General features: G+C 45.1%; 1 non-coding gene across 1 annotated transcript; it reads left to right on the top strand.

The window, feature by feature from the left end:
• The first annotated feature begins 5,035 nt into the window (after positions 1-5,035).
• LOC138376774 (U4 spliceosomal RNA) lies at positions 5,036-5,176 on the top strand. Its single transcript, XR_011231741.1, has one exon. It is a non-coding gene; the product is annotated as a U4 spliceosomal RNA (small nuclear RNA).
• Positions 5,177-20,003: the final 14,827 nt, after the last annotated feature.

Genomic DNA, 20,003 nt, shown 5'->3' on the forward strand with positions numbered 1-20,003 from the left:
TATGTATGATGTTAACATTTGGGGAAGGTGGGGAAAGGGTATACAGGAATTCTTTGTACTACTTGTACGACTTTATTTTTAAGCCTTGATTATTTCAAAATTCAAAATTGACAAGCTTAAAAAATAAAATGAAAGTGCTCATTAGCACTGATATGGAATAATCTCCAAAGTATATTATTGAAGGAAAAAGCAAGAGGAAAAGCCACATGTAATATTAATAGCATGCCACCCTTTGTGTCAAAAAAGAGTGGTACACACACACACACACACACACACACATTTGAATCTTCATAGAACATGTCTTGAAGAAAATGCAAGCAACTGGTTATAGTGGTTGCCACTGGGGTGGGGGACTGGAACCCGATAGTAAGGGTTGGGAGAAAGACTTCCTCTGCATCATGTACGTTTTTTGGTATTGTTTGAGATTTATAAAATATTAGTACAATACATGCATTATTACCTTTAAAATATCATTAAACCACCAAAATCTGTTTGTCTTGCGAAATCTGGATTCATTTCTCCAAAGCTTCCTAGGACCAGATATGCCCTTTTCAAGACACCGGCTCCTATACCGACTGTCTCTGTCTCTGTAAGCTAAAACATGTGCCAGTGTGATTAGATTTCTTCCCAAACCCACATATATTCCCATGGAAACGGAAGAACACCAGACCAAGAAAGAAGCAAAGGAGCAAAGACGATTGATTGATGATTATTTGAAACTCTTTAGGTTACTCTCTTATGCCCCAGGAATGCTTCACAAATGGCCAATGTTTAATTCAATTCTGCCGTTAAAGAGCATGAGTTTTATTACGAAAACCAGATATGAAGTACTCCTTAGCATTGGGCAAGGTCTGGATAAGTAGGACTAAGATAAAATGTGAAAGTCTGTCTCCTTGTGCTTTGAAATCTCAAAAGGGAGGGAAGCCTTTTGAGAGAAGTTTGGCTGCAGGTGTTAAAAACGTCAAGATTTGCTGAAGATTTCCGACTATGACAGTATGAAGAGGTAGGCAAAGCCTCTCTCCGGAAAAATAAGAATAAAACTGGACAAAACGATCCAAAACAATGAATGATTTCAGGGCTCTGGAGATCAACCAAAGGCAAACATTAAACCGAGAGATGTTTTTTCATAAAGAACTGCTGGAAGTTTGGGTAAGAACAACAGGAGGCTGCAGTCTTCTTGCCAAAGACTTGTCCCATCCCGCCACCCAGCTTGAGGGCTGTAGTCATTTCAGCAGGGCGGGACCAGACTAGAGAACCAGCATGGCTACAAGACGGGCAAACTTGATTTGGAATAGAGAGAGAAAAGGCCACACTTGATGGCATGCTCAGCCAAAGTAGCAAGCTCAGTAGATAATGAATGTAGGAATCTGCTGGCCTGAGGCTGGGGGCCCCAGCTGGGGCAAATGGCCAATCAGCCAGAGTTTCAATAGGAAGATTCTGCTTTGTTTTTGAGAGAGGGGCTTGCTCTGTTGCCTGGGCTAGAGTGCAGTGGTGTCATCATAGCTCACTGCAGCCTCAAAGTCCTGGGCTCAAGTGATCCTCCTGCCTCAGCCTCCCAAGTAGATGGGACCACAGGCATGCACCAACACACTTGGCTAATTTGTCTATTTTTTGTAGAGACCGGGGTCTCACTCTTGCTCAGGCTGGTCTTGAACTCCCGACCTCAAGCAATCCTCCTGCCTCGGCCTCCCACAGTGCTAGGATTACAGGCGTGAGCCACAGTGCCTGGCCTGAAGACTCCAGAAATGATAGAGCAAGAGAAGGCCTACATAAGCTCTCCACGTGTCTCCGGCTGACTGGGAAACCACACACAGGTGCAGGGAGACAGGAGATAGCACAGAGAAACGTAGCAGCCAAAGCAGACTAGAGATCTGCCTGAACTTTGAATGCCCTCCCCACCCACACAGCCCCATCTGTGGAGGGTGAGGGTATTATGGGCTCAACCTGTGCCCAAACCAACGGCTGACCACTAAGCCGTGCAGACACTGGGGTGTCCCTTAGGAAGCAGGCTAAAATTATCCTTTATGTTTTCTTTTTCTTTTTCTCAAGCTTTGCACAGATAAAATTAACAATAAGAATGTAAAACTGAGCAGAGGACTTCGGTTTCTGGTCTGGCACATATGGAGCTTGGAAGTCACCACCCTATTAACGAGTAAAAAACTTAACAAAATGAAAAATCAACTCTTTTTAGATCTGTAAGAGAAGTGAGGTCACAGGGCAAACCACTGTCCCCCAAATGGGAGAGACAGGCAAATACAGAGAGTCACAACTTACCATAGCAGCAACGCACGAGCTGAAACCGCTGAAGGGACCAGCGCCGGGGAAGAGAGGTTCCGTGTGCACAAGTGTGAGAGCCAAAAACTCCAGGGGGTCCTGGGCATGGGGTGGGGGGGGTCTCCTCACTTTTGTGACTTTTACCTCTACGAGCTCAACCAGGTTCCACAGTAAATACTGGAGAAAAAGCCCGTCATGCTTCTGGCAGGGGAGGGAGAAAGGAACCATTTTGAAATATAGCCGGGCTTGATCGCTCTCACCTGTAACCCTAGCACTTTGGGAGGCTGAGGCGGAAGGATCCAGGCGGAAGGATCGTTTGAGCTCAGGAGTTCGAGACCAGCCTGAGCAAGAGCGAGACCCCCATCTCTACTAAAAATAGAAAGAAATAAGTTGGAAAGCTAAAAATGTATATAGAAAAATTAGCCGGGCATGGTGATGCATGCCTGTAGTCCCAGCTACCAGGGAGGCTGAGGCAGGAGAATCGCTTAAGCCCAGGAGTTTGAGGTTGCTGTGAGCTAAGCTGATGCCACGGCACTCTAGCCTGGGCAATAGAGTGAGACTCTGTCTCAAATAAATAAATAAATAAATAAATTAAATAAATAAATACAGTCAATTTCCCATAATGATGTTTCAGTCAATGACAGACCACATATATGACCGTGGTCCCATAAGATTATAACACCATATATTTACTCTACCTTTTCCATGTTTAGATATTTTTAGATGCACAAATACTTACCACTGTGTTACAATTGCCAACAGAGTTCAGCACAATCACATGCTGGGCAGGTTTGTAGCCAGGAGCAATAGGCTATGCCATACAGCCTGGGTATGTAGTAGGCCATTCCTTCTAGGTCTGTGTGAGCACACACTATGATGTTCACATGATGAGAAAATTGCCTACCAACGCATTTCTCAGAACATATCCCCATATCCCGGTCATTAAGTGATGCATGACTATGCAGAGAGCATTCAGCTTTTCTTAACAAGGTGTGCCCTCAGGGGAAACTGGTTAACTAGTTAACTACCTGACCTGGGGAAGGGTAACTAGCCAGCTCAGCCAGTTCTAACCTTCCACGTGGAGCAAAGGAAATACCCAACTCCAGCCCACTCTAGCCATCCCGTCCCACCTAAATGGGGAGGGGGGTGAACTAGAAGCACATGTAAAGTTCACAATCCAGAGGCACAGGCTCTCTTATGCTTTAAATTTAGACATGAGACTAGCAACAAAGAAGCGATCAAGGGTGAGCAGCAGGTGAGCAAGCAAAGCTTCATCTGTATTTACAGCCACTCCCTGTCACTCGCATCACCACCTGAGCTCTGCCCTCCGCTCCCCCACCCCGCCAAGTCCCTCACCCCCCTCCATGGAAAATTTGTCTTCCATGAAACCAGTCCCTGATGTCAAAAAGGTTGGGGATCGCTGATCTACAAGACTGAGGCCTAATCATAGCAGTTGAACACTTCCCTTCTCCCAATACCTTACCACCCCATCACTAAAGACCTATGTCTAGCAGTTCCTTTTACTCAGTACATTGTTTGGCCAGCAAGAAAAAAAAATTCAATTCATACCAAAAGGCAAAAAATGCAATTTGAAGAGACAGAGCATGCACCCAAGTCAGACTCAGATATGGCAGGGATGTTGGAATTACCAGACCAGGCTTTAATAGGCAAAGTAGACAACATGCAAGAACAGATAGGTATCACCACTTAATTTCAGGTAGGAAAAAAAAAAAAGAAATGGGTAATGTAAGTGGAGAGGTGGAAAAATCTAAGAAAGTATCAAAAAGAAATGCTAGAGATTGAAAACACTGTAACAGAAACAAAGAATCCTTTTGATGGGCTTATTAGTAGACTGAACACAGATAAGGAAAGAATGTCTGAGCTTGAGGATATCTCAGTAGAAACCTCCAAAAATGAAAAGCAAAGAGGAAAAAGTCTAAAAAACACCTCCAGAGTGTCCAAGAACTGTAGAGCAACTATACACATAATGGGAATACCAAGAGAATAGCGACAAAGGAATAGAAGAAATATTTGAAACAATAATAATTGGGAATTTCCCCCAAATTAATGTCAGACTCAAAACCACAGACCCAGGAAACTCAGAGAACACCAAGCAGGATAAATGCCAGAAAAACTATACCTAGCCATATTATTTCCAAACCGCAGAAAATCAAACATAAATAAAAATACTGGAAGCAGCCAGAGGGAAAAAACACCTTACCTGTAGAGGAGCAAAGACAAGAGTTACATCCAATTCCTCCTCAGAAACCATGCAAGCAAGAAGAGAGTGGAGTGAAATATTGAAAATATTGAGAGAAAAAAACCCACCAACGTAGGATTCTGTACCCTGTAAGATTATCCGTCAAAAGTGAAGGGGAAATGCAGACTTTCTCAGAAAGTAAAAGGATGGAAAAAGATACACCAGGCAAACAGTAACCAAAAGAGAGCTGGAGTGGCTATATTAGTATCAGACAAAATAGACCGTAAGACACGAAATAATACTAGAAACAAAGAGAGACATTTCATAGAGATAAAAAGGTCAATACATCAAGAAAATATAACAGTTGGAATTGTACATGTACCCAACAATAGAGAATCAAAATATATGGAGAAAAAGCTGATAGAACTGAAATAAGAAACAGAAGTAGACAGGAAATGAGTAAGGATATAGAACACCCTACTATTTGACTTAACTGACTGTTATAGACCACTCCACCCCATGATGGCAGAATATACATTCTTTCCAAGCACACTTAGAATAATTTTTGCGCAGTGTCAGTATCATAGCCAATGAGGTTTATCTGAGGCCAGATTATTGCTAATTGAAAACTTTTCCTAATACCCTGCAGTGATGACTTGCAATATAGACGGCACTGGCAATTTTTAACAGTCTCTATAGAGACTGAATGAAAAATAAAATAAAACAACAGGATGAAAAACGGGCAAGCCTCAAGAAATCTAAAAGGAGAGAAATCACACAAACTATGTTTTTGGACCACAGTAGGATTAAATTAGACATAAGAAAAAACAGTAGGAAATTTAGGAATTCTATAAATATTTGGAAATTAAACAATATACTTTTAAGTGCCTCATGGATTAAAGGAGAAATCACAAGGGACAAGTTTTCTGAGGGGCCATTGTATCTGTAACCGTCTTGCAGTCTCAGCAGGGGTAGGTAACCTGTCTCCTGGCTAGTAAGTGGTTGATCCAGGATTCACACAGAGATCTGTCCGACCCAGAGACCAGCACTTTGAACACTTACTTCCCTAAAGCTGGGGACTGAGTGTTTGTGCTTCCCCAAAATGCTTAGGTTGAAACCTTAACCCCCAGTGTGATGATATTAGAAGCTGGGGCCTTTGGGAGGTAATTAGGTCATGAGGGTGGGGCCCTCATAAACCAGATTAGTGCCCTTGTAAGAAGAGACATGAGAGCTCACTTCCTCTCTCTCTGCTCTCCAGCACGTGAGGCTACAACAAGAAGGTGGCCACCTACAAACAAGGAAGTGGGCCCTCTCCAGACACCAGATCTGCTGGCACCTTGATCTTAGGCTTCCCAGCCTCCAGAACTGTGGGAAATAAATAAATGCCTGTTGTTGAAGCCACCCAGTCTGTGGCATTTTTGTCATAGCAGCCCAAACAGACCATGACACCCGTGGAGGCCATGGAGTAATATCTGAGTAAAAATCCTACAACAAGATTCTGTTTTTCCTCCTATTCCCATCCCCTAAAGACTGGCTTATTAATGACACATAAAATCCGCGTGAGGGGCTCGGGAACCTCTACTTCCCATAGAAATTCATTTTTTTTTTTCCAAGAAGAAAGCTAGAGATGACAGAAAAGAATGTAAGTCATATTTAATTTAATATTCCAATTCACAACTCATAATATTATTTCATTAGAGCTTATCCTTCAAAATGTCTCATACGCAGGAATGAATGATTATTTAACTAGGTGTTCAAACCACACTTCAGAAGGACCCATTCATAATGCATCACAATATCCTCAACACCAGAATGTGGGTCATCTGGGCATTTTCTTTGTCCTGCTCTTCACGGCGGCTGTTTCTCAAAGCCAGATTGCTCAGTGTTGGCACTAAATGTCCTCAGTCAGAAAGGCAGTCACAGGCCCACACTGGGCACATTTATCTGCCAGGACAGAGAGATCCGCACCCCAAACCCCTTGATCTTCAGATGCACACACTGGAACCCAGCAAGACGGAGTGGACATACGATTCAGGAGGCAGCTTTGTGCTGGCCTAGGAGCACGGGCTTTGGGGTTTGAGTCCTCGCTCTGCATCACTTACCCTCCTGAGCCTGTTTCCTGTCCTCTGTGAAATGAGGATGGTGAAATCCACTTTAGAGGGCTGTGGCGAGCTCGAGATGATGTGTGGAAGTGCCAGGAAGAAGGCTCGGCATATGTAGGTGATTCGTGGGTGTCGTTACTAGTGCGTGGCACAGCTACTGCTGGGGCTTTGATTTCTGGGTTCCCAGCCCAACACCCTGAGCTCTTTCTCTCCCCCAACTCGTCCCAGCCTGCTCCTCCCACCTCAGTTCATCCCCACCCTTCCAACTGCTCAGTCCCCAAATCCTGAAGCCCTTTTCTTTTTCTCCTACATCTAATCCATCAGCGAATCCTGCTGGCTCAACCCTCCAAATGCATCTAGGATCCAACTGTGTCTCCCTGCGGGCAGGCGCCCGTCATCTTTCCGCTCCTGCCCGGCCTCCCTGCTCCTGCCCCGGCTTGGCTGAGGTCCCTTCCTCGCTCAGCAGCCAGGGGGATGCTGTGAAAATGTGAGATCACTTTCTGCTTCTGCTCAAGCCCTCAAGGGAAAACAGTTTGGCAGTTGCTAAACCTGCGGCCAGGGCAGACCCTGCAGCAACGGTGGTTCCTTGACCCAGAAGGGCTGGGAATGTCTGAAAAGGACAGGGGGGAAGTTGGATTTGGGACTGAGCTTCCAGAGGCCTGGGCTGCCAGCCTCTTCCAGGCCCTCGGAGCAGCACCGGCCTCTCTAGGCCTGTCAGGGATGGGAGTGGAAGTGTGGCCTAGGCTCCAAGGCCAAGGGTGACACTGGGGCTTACCTTTCTCCCAGGCGTCTGCTCCTGGGACCCCAGTGTTCTCCCTGGGGGCCACCCTGGTCTCCCCAACCCTAAGGGAAAGAGAAAGGGAAACTGGCTTCACGTCAGCCTATAAACCAGCAGGCCAATTTAAACAAAGCCCTTGGCAGACAATTGCACTGAAAGGCCTGGCTCTTCCTGCACCGAGACCGTGTCAGAGGAGGGACACGGGGCGAGCAGCCGAGCACGGGCTGGAGCCGTCATCCCAGTGGCTGACGGGCGAGGTTCCTTTGGGGTTGGGGGAGAGATGGTGTAAGGAATGCAGGGAAGGAGAGTCTTACAGGCCCAGAGAAGAAATCAAAGGAACTAAGGACGTTAGACGCTTCTTTCCAACTTCTCTAAGGACTTGATGGCCCTTGTGACCAGGTTTTCCTCATGTTTCAGTTAGCTATTGCAGCATGACACAACACCTCAAAACCCAGTGGCTTGGAACAACTGTTGCTCTCAAGTCTACAGGGCATTTGAGCCATTCTTCTGGTCTTGCCTGGGCTGGTTTATGCATCTGTTATCAGCGGCGGGATCTGCCGATCTCGGCTGGGTGTCGTTAGCTGCAGGCTGGTCTAGCATGGCCTGGACTGAGGCTGCCTCCCTGGATTATCCTGTGGCAAGTTGTGTTCGTGGCCCCAGACAGAGAAAGATCCTAAGGATGCGAGGGCTCCTGAGGTGAAGCCTATGCTCAAAGTGGACGTACCCGCCATTTCTTCCATATTCTGTTGGCCAGGGCCAGTGATGAGGTCGAATTCACAGTCAGTATGGGAGGGTAACAGCACAAGGTATGGATAGGGAAGGGTGAAAGATTGGGGCCCTAATCGATCTGCCATACCACACCACACCAGCCCCTATTTCAAATCTAGCCCCCCCCCACTGGCAGAGAGGCCCAGAATGCAACAGAGTGACTGATTGAGACTTCCGGGTCCACAAGACTTGGAGTCAAATCTATTGCCTTGTCTGAGTGTGTTCGGGCAAATTACTTAACCACTCTGGCCTCAGGTTCCTCATCTGTGAAAGTGGGATAATAATCCTCCCGCTCAGGGCTGTGAGGCTATTTCTACCCTAAGCCAGGCAGCACATTTATTGTCAACCCCAACTCGCCGCAGGGTCTGAAGGCACGATGTCCTCCATCGGCCCTTGGGACTTCTGACATAGAGGTCACAGGCGTAGGTACAGTTTCTTGCTTAGGAACCATTCCTGCTTCCAGCACTCGCAGTTGCAGCCCTGGTCTTGAGACTGCTGCATCAGGCAGGGAAAAAGAAAGTTGAGATGATGTGGGATGGGAAAGAAAGAAGTGTAGTCACACCACCATCTTCCCCCCATGGGAAGAGTTATATAGTTATGCCAGCATCCTCCCACTGTGGGAAGAATTGTATAGACTCTTCTCCAACCGCGTCTTCCCCAAATACACCAGAAGATTGGAGTAAACTCCCTGGTGGGGGTCCCCCCTTGTTGCCCTCATGTTGAGGGTAAGCGTGCACTCGTGAAGGCGTGTGCGCCAGCCTCTCGTGTCTTCACCTGCCCCTGTTTTGACAACAGATATTTCCATTGTCCGTTCCAATTCTCTACCAAACTGCTACTCTGAGGATCTCTCTCTGCTCATTGCTGGGCATGATGAGTTGCAAAGTGTGTTCCCTGGTCTGAAGAAATTACGCAGTTACCCAAATGGGTGCAATATTTTCTGTTCTGGCCCCTTCATAGTATTTTGGGCATTTGCGTCTACCACCTGGTAAGCAAAGCCTTGACCAGAGCAAATAATCCTGTCAGCATCAACTGTAGCCTCCCAGGGATCCCGGCATCATCCCACCTTGCCAGCTACGTGCAATGCCTCCCGACCAGGGAAGCTGCCCCACAGCCGTCTGCAGTCTCTGTCTTTTGTTGGCAAACACAACAGTTCTTATTGGCATTTTGTGCCTGAGTGCATGGAGGAGAAACATGTCTAGATTCAGCCCATCTCTGCACTGCTGCAATAGCCCCATATCTACTCATTTCATGGACCAAGGTGAGTACTTGAAGTGAACACACCAGGATATCCACTCGCCATCTCTAAGCAATTTCCAGTTCTGGAAGGGAGTTCTTCTGATGGGCATTGACATGTCCTACTTTAATGCACCCCATTGTCTTCAGAATGGATTGGCCCCCTGACATTGATGTGTGTTAATATGAATAGGGTATTGTCAACCAAGGAAGCTCACCTGAATTTCAGTGTCCAGAGTTTTTATTGGGGCTTTATGACATAGGGTACCAGTGATGGATTTATTGCCCAGGTGGTTGAACTCAGTCTCCAGCCCCCACTCCACTCCCTGGAGGTCAAGCTGATGTCACCTGGCCTAAAGGGCCTACCACAAGTCACTTGGTTTGAGGAGCCCACCATGAATAATAAAGACACTCCTATCGCTCAAGAAATTTCAAGGGTTTAGAGGTTACCTCCTAGGAACCAGGGATAAAGCCCAGACTACTGTTTGGGTAAAGCTAAATTCTTAACTGTACACCTTTCATCTGCTTATGCTTTACAAAGGCAGATACAACGAAAAACAAAAATAATAGCTACATTGAGAATGTAGATGTTAGACACTGTACACATATTTTGTCTAATTCTCACAACTCTCCAAAGTTGGTGTTATTTAGTCCCATCATACAGATAAGAAATTTGAAGCTGAGAAAGTTGCCCCAACCTTCCATTGCCTGCCCCCGCCCCCCCCCAAAAAAGAAAGTTGCCCAAAGTTTTAGAGCTGGAAAGTAATAGATTGAACGATGTTGGCATAGTATACCACTTGGACTGTTGAATCCGTGTTGCCAACTTCATTCACTTATTCATTCACAGAATCTACAAACATTTCTTCCAGGCTACTACGTGCCTGGAACCATTTTAGGAGCAGATATAGCAAAGAATAAAGCAGACAAAAATCCTGCACACGTGGGGTTGATATTCTAATGGGAGAGATAGAACAATAAATAAATACATAAAATATATAGTATTTTGAATAGTGATATTGCTATGGAAACAATAAAGCAACACAACATGCATACCCTGTTTGGACCTTTATTCAAACATATCAGCTATAACAAGACATCTTTGAGACAACCGGAAATTTGTATGTGGACTATTATATGATACAATTAATTTTGTTAGCTCTGATGACAGCATGGTGTCTGTGTTTCAAAAAAAAGTACTTATTGAAGATGCAGACTGAAATATTTATGGATAAAAATAAGATGGCAAAAATGTTGCCAATTATTGATGCTGGATGATAGATATATTAGGAAGGGCCTTATACTAATCTAATTATGTATATTTGAAATTTTCCATACTACAAAGTTGTTTTTTGGTTTTTACAGAAGGTGATGGACGAGGGCAGCAGATAGGCTGTGCAAGGGATGCGTGAGACCAAACAGGAGATCAGGGAAGGCCTCGCTAAGAAGGTATCAATGGAGCAAAAACTTGAAAGCAGTTGGGGAGAGATCTACATGGATCTCTGGTTAAAGAATGTTCTAGGGAGAAGTAGGAGCTAGCATAGAGCCCTGGGTGGGAGTGTGCCTGGCAAGTTTAAGGAACAAGAGAAGTTCAGTGGCTGGAGAGGGATGATCAATGGGTAAAATAGAAGGAGGTGATGTCAGAGAGTTAACAGGGATAAGTGGGGAGAGGGGAAATATATATTAGGACTATGTCCAACAAAGAATTCATATTCAAAATGTATAAAGAATACCTATAGAACAATAAGAAAAATGCAGGCAACTCAACTGAAAAATGGGTAAAAGCCTTGAACAGGCATGGCACAGGAATGCAAATGGCCAAAAAGCATATGAAAAGGTGTTCTACTTCATCATTAGGCATCGGAGAAATGAAAATTAAAACCATAATGCTACACTGCTACATATCACAAAAAGGTTAAATTTTAAAAGGCAGACAATACTACGTATTAGGAAACAGAGCTCATACACTGCTGGTGGGTGTGTAAAACGGGTACAAACTGGAGTGTCCATAATAGCTAAAAATATGCGTACCTTATAAGCCAGCAATTCCATTTCTAGGTGTATGTGTATATACATACACCCAACAGAAAACCATGCAAATGCTTACCAAAACCTACATAAGAATGTTTATAACAACACTATTCTTAACCATCCCCAAATTGAGAACTTTCCAACTGCCCAGTAACAGTAAAATGGATAAACAAATTGTGTTATAGTCACACATGGGGCATTTGGAATAATAAACAATACAGATAAATCTTTAAAAAATATTGAGCCAAAAAGCAGATGCAAAGGATTCAATACCATATGACTCCATTTACGTAAAGTTCAAAAACAAGCAAAACTAATCTATGCAGATAGAAGGCAGAATAGTGGTTCTCACCGCAGAGATAGTGACTGGAAATGAGGCTGGGGGATCTTGGGGAGCTGTATCGTCCTGTTTCTTCATCTGGATGCCAGTTAAATAGATGAGCTCAATTTGTGAACAGTCACCAAGCTGCACACTGAGGATTTGTGCACTTTTCTGTATCTATTATTATACTTCAAGAAAACGTTTTTTGAAAAATCATGTAGGGGCATCTTGGTCTCCTCCCCTGAGGGGCCAGTGACATGACCAGTATCTGAAGTCCCTCCCATGCTGAATGAGAGGCACACAGAGCACTGTGGATTCTTGGCTTAAAAAAGAAAGAGCAGAAAATGCTCTTTCTCAACTCACAGCTGCAGCCTCTATATTTAAAGATACTGAAATGGACATAGCAGGTTCTCTGGCTTGTGGAAGAGAGGATCTATTCCAAAGAAACTGGGCAAAACTGTAGATAAGAAAGCATGACATCTTCCCCTAGGCATTATAAATGTTAATAATGACTCTTACTATGTCTTGTGCAACAGAACATTTTTGTATTGTATCATAATGCTAGTCAAGTTGTGGCATCATTTTGAGACCAATCATTGAGAGTTTCAAGGAAAAAAAATGGAATATTTTAAGTTTAGGTATCATGGAGTCTTTAAAAGCCAAAAATTATGATGCCTTTTCAAAGTAGAAATGAAAAGGTTACTGAAACATCTTGCAGGTTTTAAATTCTAATAAGGTAAATGTTGGTAACTATAATCCACATAAACAAAAAGCTCTTTAGGATCCTCAAAAAAAATTTTTTTTTAAAGACCAGGGGATTCTTGAGACCAAAAAGTGAGAAAACCACTGGAGATTATTTCCAGCCTTGTTAATAGGTTTACTTCTTCCTATGACCTCATAAGGAGCTATTGCTTTGGATTTCCAAGCATTTGTACAAGTCCCAGGCTGGGCCGAGCTTACTGGTCCTTCCAGCTTTTAGTCTTTTCTTATTTTTTCTTTATTCTTTTTATTTGATTTTCCCTTTATAGTTTGTCTTTATTTGCCTTTGTTATGTTTATTTCCGCTGATATTGTGTTTTGATTCCATTATAAAGATCCGTTCAGTTCCTTCCAAATTGCTGCAAAAGGCATTAACTCATCCTTTTTTAGGGCTGAGTAGTACTCTATGGTATATATGTACCACCTTAATATTTTGGAATTAAAAAAATAATAAAGATCAATTCATCAGGTGAACTTTGGAAGTGATTTTCTTTTGAAGTGGTTTGGACGAAGCTTCTCACCAGCTTTTCTCAAACTTAAGCTGACCTGGAGACACCTGGACTCCAAGCACAACAGTAAAGTCCAAGATGCTGCAGGGCCTCTCGGCCAACTCTGCTGAGAGATCCATAATGGCCACTAGGATCCTCAAGACCACCGTGAAGGGTAACACGGCCAAGGTGAAGCTGGTCCAGCACATCCCAACTGGGAAAGTAGCAGCCGTGAGGTTTGTCCGTGAGGTTCAGCTGGACTCCTCCGGCCTCGACACCATCCTGCAAAGTAGGAACCACGAAGGCTCGGACCACTGTAGTGAGATGTCTGCTGTGGTTGACACTGAGGAAGCTCTCTGCTCATCAGGAAGTACACTATTAGAGGAGAGGTATTTGAGTACCTAGTGGCTCATGGGAGTAGGAAAGAAAAAGAAACCCAAATTCTACCAATAGTGTCTGCTGTGCAAGCTGTCGCCAGAATTGTATTGTCTATGAGACATAATGGCAGAAAAACTGCTCTTGGATGCTGACATGAACATCAGATTTTGGCTTCAGCAACAAATTCACCTTTCACAACAAGCTCAGTACCTTCTGTGGAAGATTCCTCATGCTGCCCCAGAATCCTTCCAGGGCCACAAGTCTGACCTGGTGGGTGTATGGAGTCTGCGAGTTATTCCATATACACTGGTAAATGGATCCTTGCCTTTTGATGGACAGAACTTCAAGGAGCTGTGGGAGCAGGTGCTGAGCAGAATATGTTCTATTCCCTCCTCCATGTCCATGGAGGGTGAAAACTTGCTCAAGAAATTTCTCATTCTCCATCCCAGGGAGAGGCGTATGTTAGAGGACATTGTGAAGGATCCATGGATAGATGTGGGCATGAACATGAGGAACTTAAGCCCCACATGGAGTTACTCTCTAGCTACAAGGACCACCAGCAGACTTAATTCCTGGCATCTGTGGGTTATAGACAGCAAGAGATGCAGGACTCGTTGATGGGCCAGAAGTACAATGAAGCAGTGGTCAACTACCTGCTCCTCATTTCTAAGAGACAGGAGGTGGAGGGCTACCCCATCCCCCCCAAACCCCCATTTCAGCTGATCTTACCAGCAATGGCGCCTTCCCATCTCAAGGTACAGCACAGGGTCTCTGCCAACCCCAAGCAGTGGAGTTTCAGCAGCCTGCCATTCCCACCCTCCACGGCTACTCTAAGAACACTCGGAGGAGCAACACGGATCCCGAGGAGGGTCAGGAGACAGGGCGGGAGGCCAGCAGCACAGCCTGCCAGCCCCTACCCGGCCTGGGGTGGGAGAAACGGTCCCTGTCCCCTCCTGAACAGAGAGCTCTCCACCCACACAAATCAGAGCAGGGACTTCCCGCTTTGGGAGAGAGCCAGCCTTGGCCAGACCCCCACCCAGAACAGCATAGACAGCCTAATCACCCAGGGCTCTTGCTTCCCACCCCTCCCCGGTCTCCCCAGCACACAGGCTCCAGGAATCCAAGTCTGGGCCGCACCCCATGGAGAGCAGCTGGGAAGTGCCACCACCCAGCACAGCCCCCAGCGAGTCCCTGCAGCCTCCCCTCTACCCACATCCCAGCAGAGACGGTATAGCGGGGATGGGACCAGTCTCTCCCGATGTCCAAAGGAAACTCTGTCCACGCTGGGCAGCCGGGCAGATGCCAGCTCCAGAAATGTTGCGCAGCGGTGTGACACCAGCCTCTCCCTCTGGCAAAGGCCACGACAGCAGGGAACCACTGTGAGCTTCTTCAGCAAGTTCAGGTTCACATTTACAGGAAGAAATCTTTGCGTCGGGTTTGCTAGAAGGAACCTGACTGACCCTGAAAGCGAAGACAGAGAGGACACTGAGACCGCACATGCTGCCAGCAGAGGTGGTGACCAAAGCGTGAGAGCCTTTCCGAGGGCAAGACGTGCTCACTGTCCCCAAGGCGAAGGCTGTGCGGACACGGGCTGGGCGGACACAGGCTGGGCACGAGCAGCCGCGGGGGCGCTGTGTGGACCTGAGCTGTGGGCGAGGGGACTCGGGGCGGCCGGGAAGACGCGCGGCTCACCCCAGGCTGCCTCTCCACGGGGTCCAGGGGAATGCAGAGCCGGCACCTCCACGGCCCTCGCCAGCGTTGCCTCGACCTCTGCTTCGGCCTTCGTGGGGGACGGGAGATGGTGCTGAACAATAGACAAAGTCCAAAGAGGACAAACAGGCGCATTATTCAGAGCGCCACTACCCGCCCTTTCTCTTCCCCACGGCTTCCCCTGGTTGGCATTATTCTGACACCAGCTAGTTCGCAGCAGTGGTGAGTCCCACCCCACCCCACTGTCTCTTCTGTCCTCCTCGCCTTCCCTTCCTGACAGTGCCACCCCTCCGTGGGCTTGGGGACAAGTGAGGCACAGTGGCTCCCAGTCTGTGGACCTCACGGCCGGTGTGAAAGTGGGTGATCATGGGCACTTGGGTGGTGGTGGCCCCGTGTCCCTCAATTTATTTCCCTGCTGGGGCCACCACAGACTTTTAATCTGAGAGGATGGGGAGGTGCTGGAGGGCTTTCACAGAGAATTGGCATAACCTGACTTACGTTTTAACAATATCCCTGTATTCGATAAAGTGTTTAGGGGATCAAGGACAGAAGTAGGCAGACACTAGGAAATATGGCCATAATTCAGGTGCCCACGGGCGTGGAAGCAAAGGTGGGAAGAGGAGCACGTCCCTGTGGCTGGCAGCTTATGCCTGCTGCACTGGCAGTCAGCTGGCTGCTTTCTGAGGCCTCTGCCAGGGCTCTCTTTGCCTCCCAGGCCCACTCTGGCCTTATATCCTCTTCTCTGCACCTCTTCTCCCAGACCCCCTTTTCCAGCTGATACCAGAAGATTCAAGTAACAGAGGCCAAAGGGAGAAATATAAGATTTAAGTTAATAAATACAGAACTAAAAGAGAGATGACACAGAAGAGAAGGCCATCAGTTTCCACTGCACCTGGCTGGAGTTTGGCATTTTCATCTCCCCTTGGGCGAGGCAATCTCTCCTTCCCACTATGGCTAATAAGGCCGAGGAAATCCCAAACATATAAGTGATTTCATATGCTACATAGACCAAAAAAATTATAAGTGTCCATAAAAAAAAATTTTATCAGATCTAGACTAGTGAATGCCCTATGATTATAACATTATTAGACTGATTTCCTTCTGTGGGCTCTAATGCATATGACCAGAAGGAAATTACAAAAGAAAAATTACCCTCCTCAGAGAACTACTTTAAATGACAACAACGATTGTTTGGAGATTTTTTTAAATATTATTGTCAATAGCATGATAAATTTTTATAAAGCAATGTTTGTGATAGATATGTAGATAGAACACTCAACCCTTAACAGTATCATTGGACACCCCTTTTGATCCAGCTGTAACTAGAGCTCCAAAAACCCTTGGAATTTCCAGGTATTTAAACAAATAAATTACCTTTGGGGTTTCAGTTAGATTGACATGAGTTTCTGTCACTGGCATCTGAGAGAGCCTGGAATAAACAAACAACTACTTGACTAAAATTGGCACTCAACATTTGCTGATTGTATTTGTTTGGGATTAGAGACATAAGTCACATCAGAAGGAAATGGGGAACAAAAATGGAAATGATTGCAGATTTTTTTATGGCCCTACATCTGGGAGAGCTTTAATAAATTTTGCTTTTTATATTTTTTTCTTAGTTTTTAAGATTTAGTTTTCGCTAATGTGTGTAAGTGGGATACAAGTATGTTTAATAAAAGAGAAAGAGGTCCTACCGTATTTTGAAAAACTTTTTAAGTTCCAGGCAAAGCAGATATTATTCATTCCTGGAAAGGAAGAAACTTTGACATAGATTTAATGTGAATGAGTGAAATAATAGATTTTATAACTTAAGCTATTTATAAAATATGAGGGAAAAATGAGTAAAAGTCATAAAATTAAGGCTCAACTAAGCATCTGAGTCTAGTGCTGATGCCCTCTTGTCCTGCACACACACACACACACACACACACACACGGTTACTTTGCTCTAAGAAGACATTAGGTTGAGCATAAACAGTGTATAAAACTGTATATGAGAATTTTATAATTCCCACCTATCATCAAAAAATGAACGTGAACATTTACCTCTACTCCCTTCTATAACTCTACCAAAATGATCATAAAGGGATTAACTTAAAAGGTCAAACCACAGAATAAATAGAAGTGGCAAGAAGGCAACAGCAATGTAATTTTGGAAGCAAGAATGCAGATGTTTGGTAGTAACTTTTAGCAAACATGAGAAAGCCAAGACCTAAGCCAGCAGCAGCAGAAGTGCAGGCAGGCTCACTCCTGCCACGGACCCCTCAAAAGCTCTGGACTGGAGGCAGCAGGTGCCCAGTGGTGGAACAGGTGGGGTGAAGTCTGAACACAGAATGGTTAAAAGCCCATATCCCCTCCCCACTAGCAGAAGACTGGAGGTTTACTCTCTGGAGATGTTGATTCTGGAAAGCTCTGGACTTTAGGGACAGAGTCACCCCTGTAGGTGGGAGTAAGTGAGAATCTACATCCCAAACAGTGAGACCCTCTGGCCCACTTATGCACTTGGCTCCCAGAATATTGGTGGTTAATTTAGGGTGAAGCTTTCAGGCTACCTTTGTTTTCTTCTGCTTATATGTTTTGAATTCTTTGCAGTGACATGTATTATTTATGTATGTAAACAAAATCAAAGAGGTAAATTATTTCCAACTTTGATAGACCAAGGGCCAAAGCCTGTGTGATTTGCTCCAACAACCAAACAACATGACATCTGGAACAGCAGCTAAATCTGATTAAACTGATAATAATCCACTGCCATTCGCCAAGATCCATCTGCCCTTTGCACGGGTACAATTGAGCCATCCATACTTTAAAGAGCAGGAAATTGGGGTGGTACGATCACACAAGTAATAAATACCTGGCCAGAATCCAAACCAGTCTGTCTGGTTGCACAGGCTAAGCCCACGTCCCCACACCCTAAGACCTTAGTGGCTCTGTAGTAATCTCATCGGGTTGCCATCCACAAATCCGGACCTGCACATTCATTACTAGGAATTAGTCTCATTTTTCGGTACAGAATAAAAAATTTTTGAAGACCCACCCTCCTTCAAATATTAAATAGAGCAAAGTAAGTGCCCCAAATAAGAATCAATCCTTCTCCTACAATATTTAAATGGTTTCTGGTCACATCGTGACTCCTTTCTAGACAGCCGTTTGGTGACGGACCCACATCCCTAACGACCGCGCTGGGGCGCGGGGGCTGCGGAGGGGCCGAGTGTCCGTCACTGCAGCCGGGAAGGTCCTCGCAGCCCCGGGTTTTCAGCCCCAGCTCCCGGGGCTTGGGGCCTCGGGGTCTGGCCGGCCGAGCTACGTAAGGCGTTGAAGCGCCAGGAGATACTTTTGCATGAAGAAAAATTCATTTGCACGTTGCCCGGCAAAAGTAAAAAGATACTAGAGTCTGTGGACAACCGTTAACCGTGAGCGAAGGCAAAAGCGGTCGCGGGAGTTGACGTGGACACAGATAAGGCCCCGCCTTCTGCCCGGACACTTGACACTTCATCTCTAGTCCCCGGCCGCTGCTCTGTGGATACCAGCAGGGCATGTCAACCAACCTCACAAAACCAGGGACTGTCCATCTCCTCAACGGGATGAAGAGATTTCAGAGGTGGACTTGGCAAGGGGCAAGCCACAGCTTCTGGGAGCAGAGGCAGCGCAAGGAAAATTATCAGGGATAAAGAGGGACATTGGGTAATGATAAAATGATCAATTTTCCAAACAGACATAGTAATCTTTTATTTATTTATTTATTTATTTATTTGATTCAGAATCTAGCTTTGTTGCCCTAGTGCAGTGGCCTCATCCTCCAGAGATCCTCCTCCCTCAGCCTCCCCAGTAACTGGGACTACAGGCGTGCCCCACTGCAGGCAGCTAATTTTTCTATTTTTAGTAGAGATGGGGTCTTGCTATGTTGGTCAGGCTGGTCTTGAACTCCTGAGCTCAAGTGATCCTCCCTCCTTGATCTCGTAGGTGGCTAGGATTACAGGTGTGAGCCACGGCCCCCAGCCAGACATAGTAATCTTTAATATGTATGAACTTAACAACTGAGCATCAAAATATCTGAGGCAACAACTAATAGAATTACAAGGAAAAACAGACAAATCCGCTGTTATAGTTGGATACCTCAACACCTCTCTAACAGAAGTGGACAAATCCACCAGGCAGAAAATCAGTAAGGAAGCAGGCTGATAGCAGTATCAACCAACTGGACCCATTGACAGGTATAGAATACTTCATCCAACAAGTGCTGATACACATTCTTCTCAAACTCAGATGAAACATTCACCAAGATAGGCCACATTCTGGGGCACAAACCATACTTCAACAAATTTAAAAGAGTAAAAATCTCGCAGAGTATACTCTCCAACCACAGTGGAATTGAACTAGAAGTCAGTAACAGAACGATAGCTGGAAAATCCCCAAAATATTTGGTAATTAAACAACGTACTTCTAAATAACATGTGGGGCAGAAAAGTCTCCAGAGAAATTTTTAAAAATATTTTGAACTAAATGGAAATGAGAATACAACTTATCAAGATTTGTGGGATGCAGCAAAAGCAGTGCTAAAGGGAAATTTATAGTATTGAATGCATTTATGAGAAAAGAAGAAAGATCTAAACCAAAAAAACCCTAAGCTTCTACCTTAGGAAGCTAGAGAAAGAAGAATATGAACCTAAAACAAGCAGAAGAAAAAAAAATTAGAGCAAAAATTGATAAAATTGAAAAGAGGAATATAATAGAGAAAATAGACGAAACCAAAAGCTGATGCTTTGAAAAGATAAATTGATAAGCCTCTAGCCTGATTAACCAAGAAAGAGAGAAGACACAAGTTACTAGTATCAGCAATGAAAAAGTTTATCACTACTGATCCCACAGACATTAAAAGTTTATGAGAGGAATAGTATGAAGAATTCTATACCCAGGAATTTGATAACTTAGATGAAATGGACCAGTTCCTTTAGCAACAGATCT

Source organism: Eulemur rufifrons, chromosome 28 (assembly GCF_041146395.1).
Source record: "Eulemur rufifrons isolate Redbay chromosome 28, OSU_ERuf_1, whole genome shotgun sequence".
NCBI classification, from domain to species: Eukaryota; Metazoa; Chordata; class Mammalia; order Primates; family Lemuridae; genus Eulemur; species Eulemur rufifrons.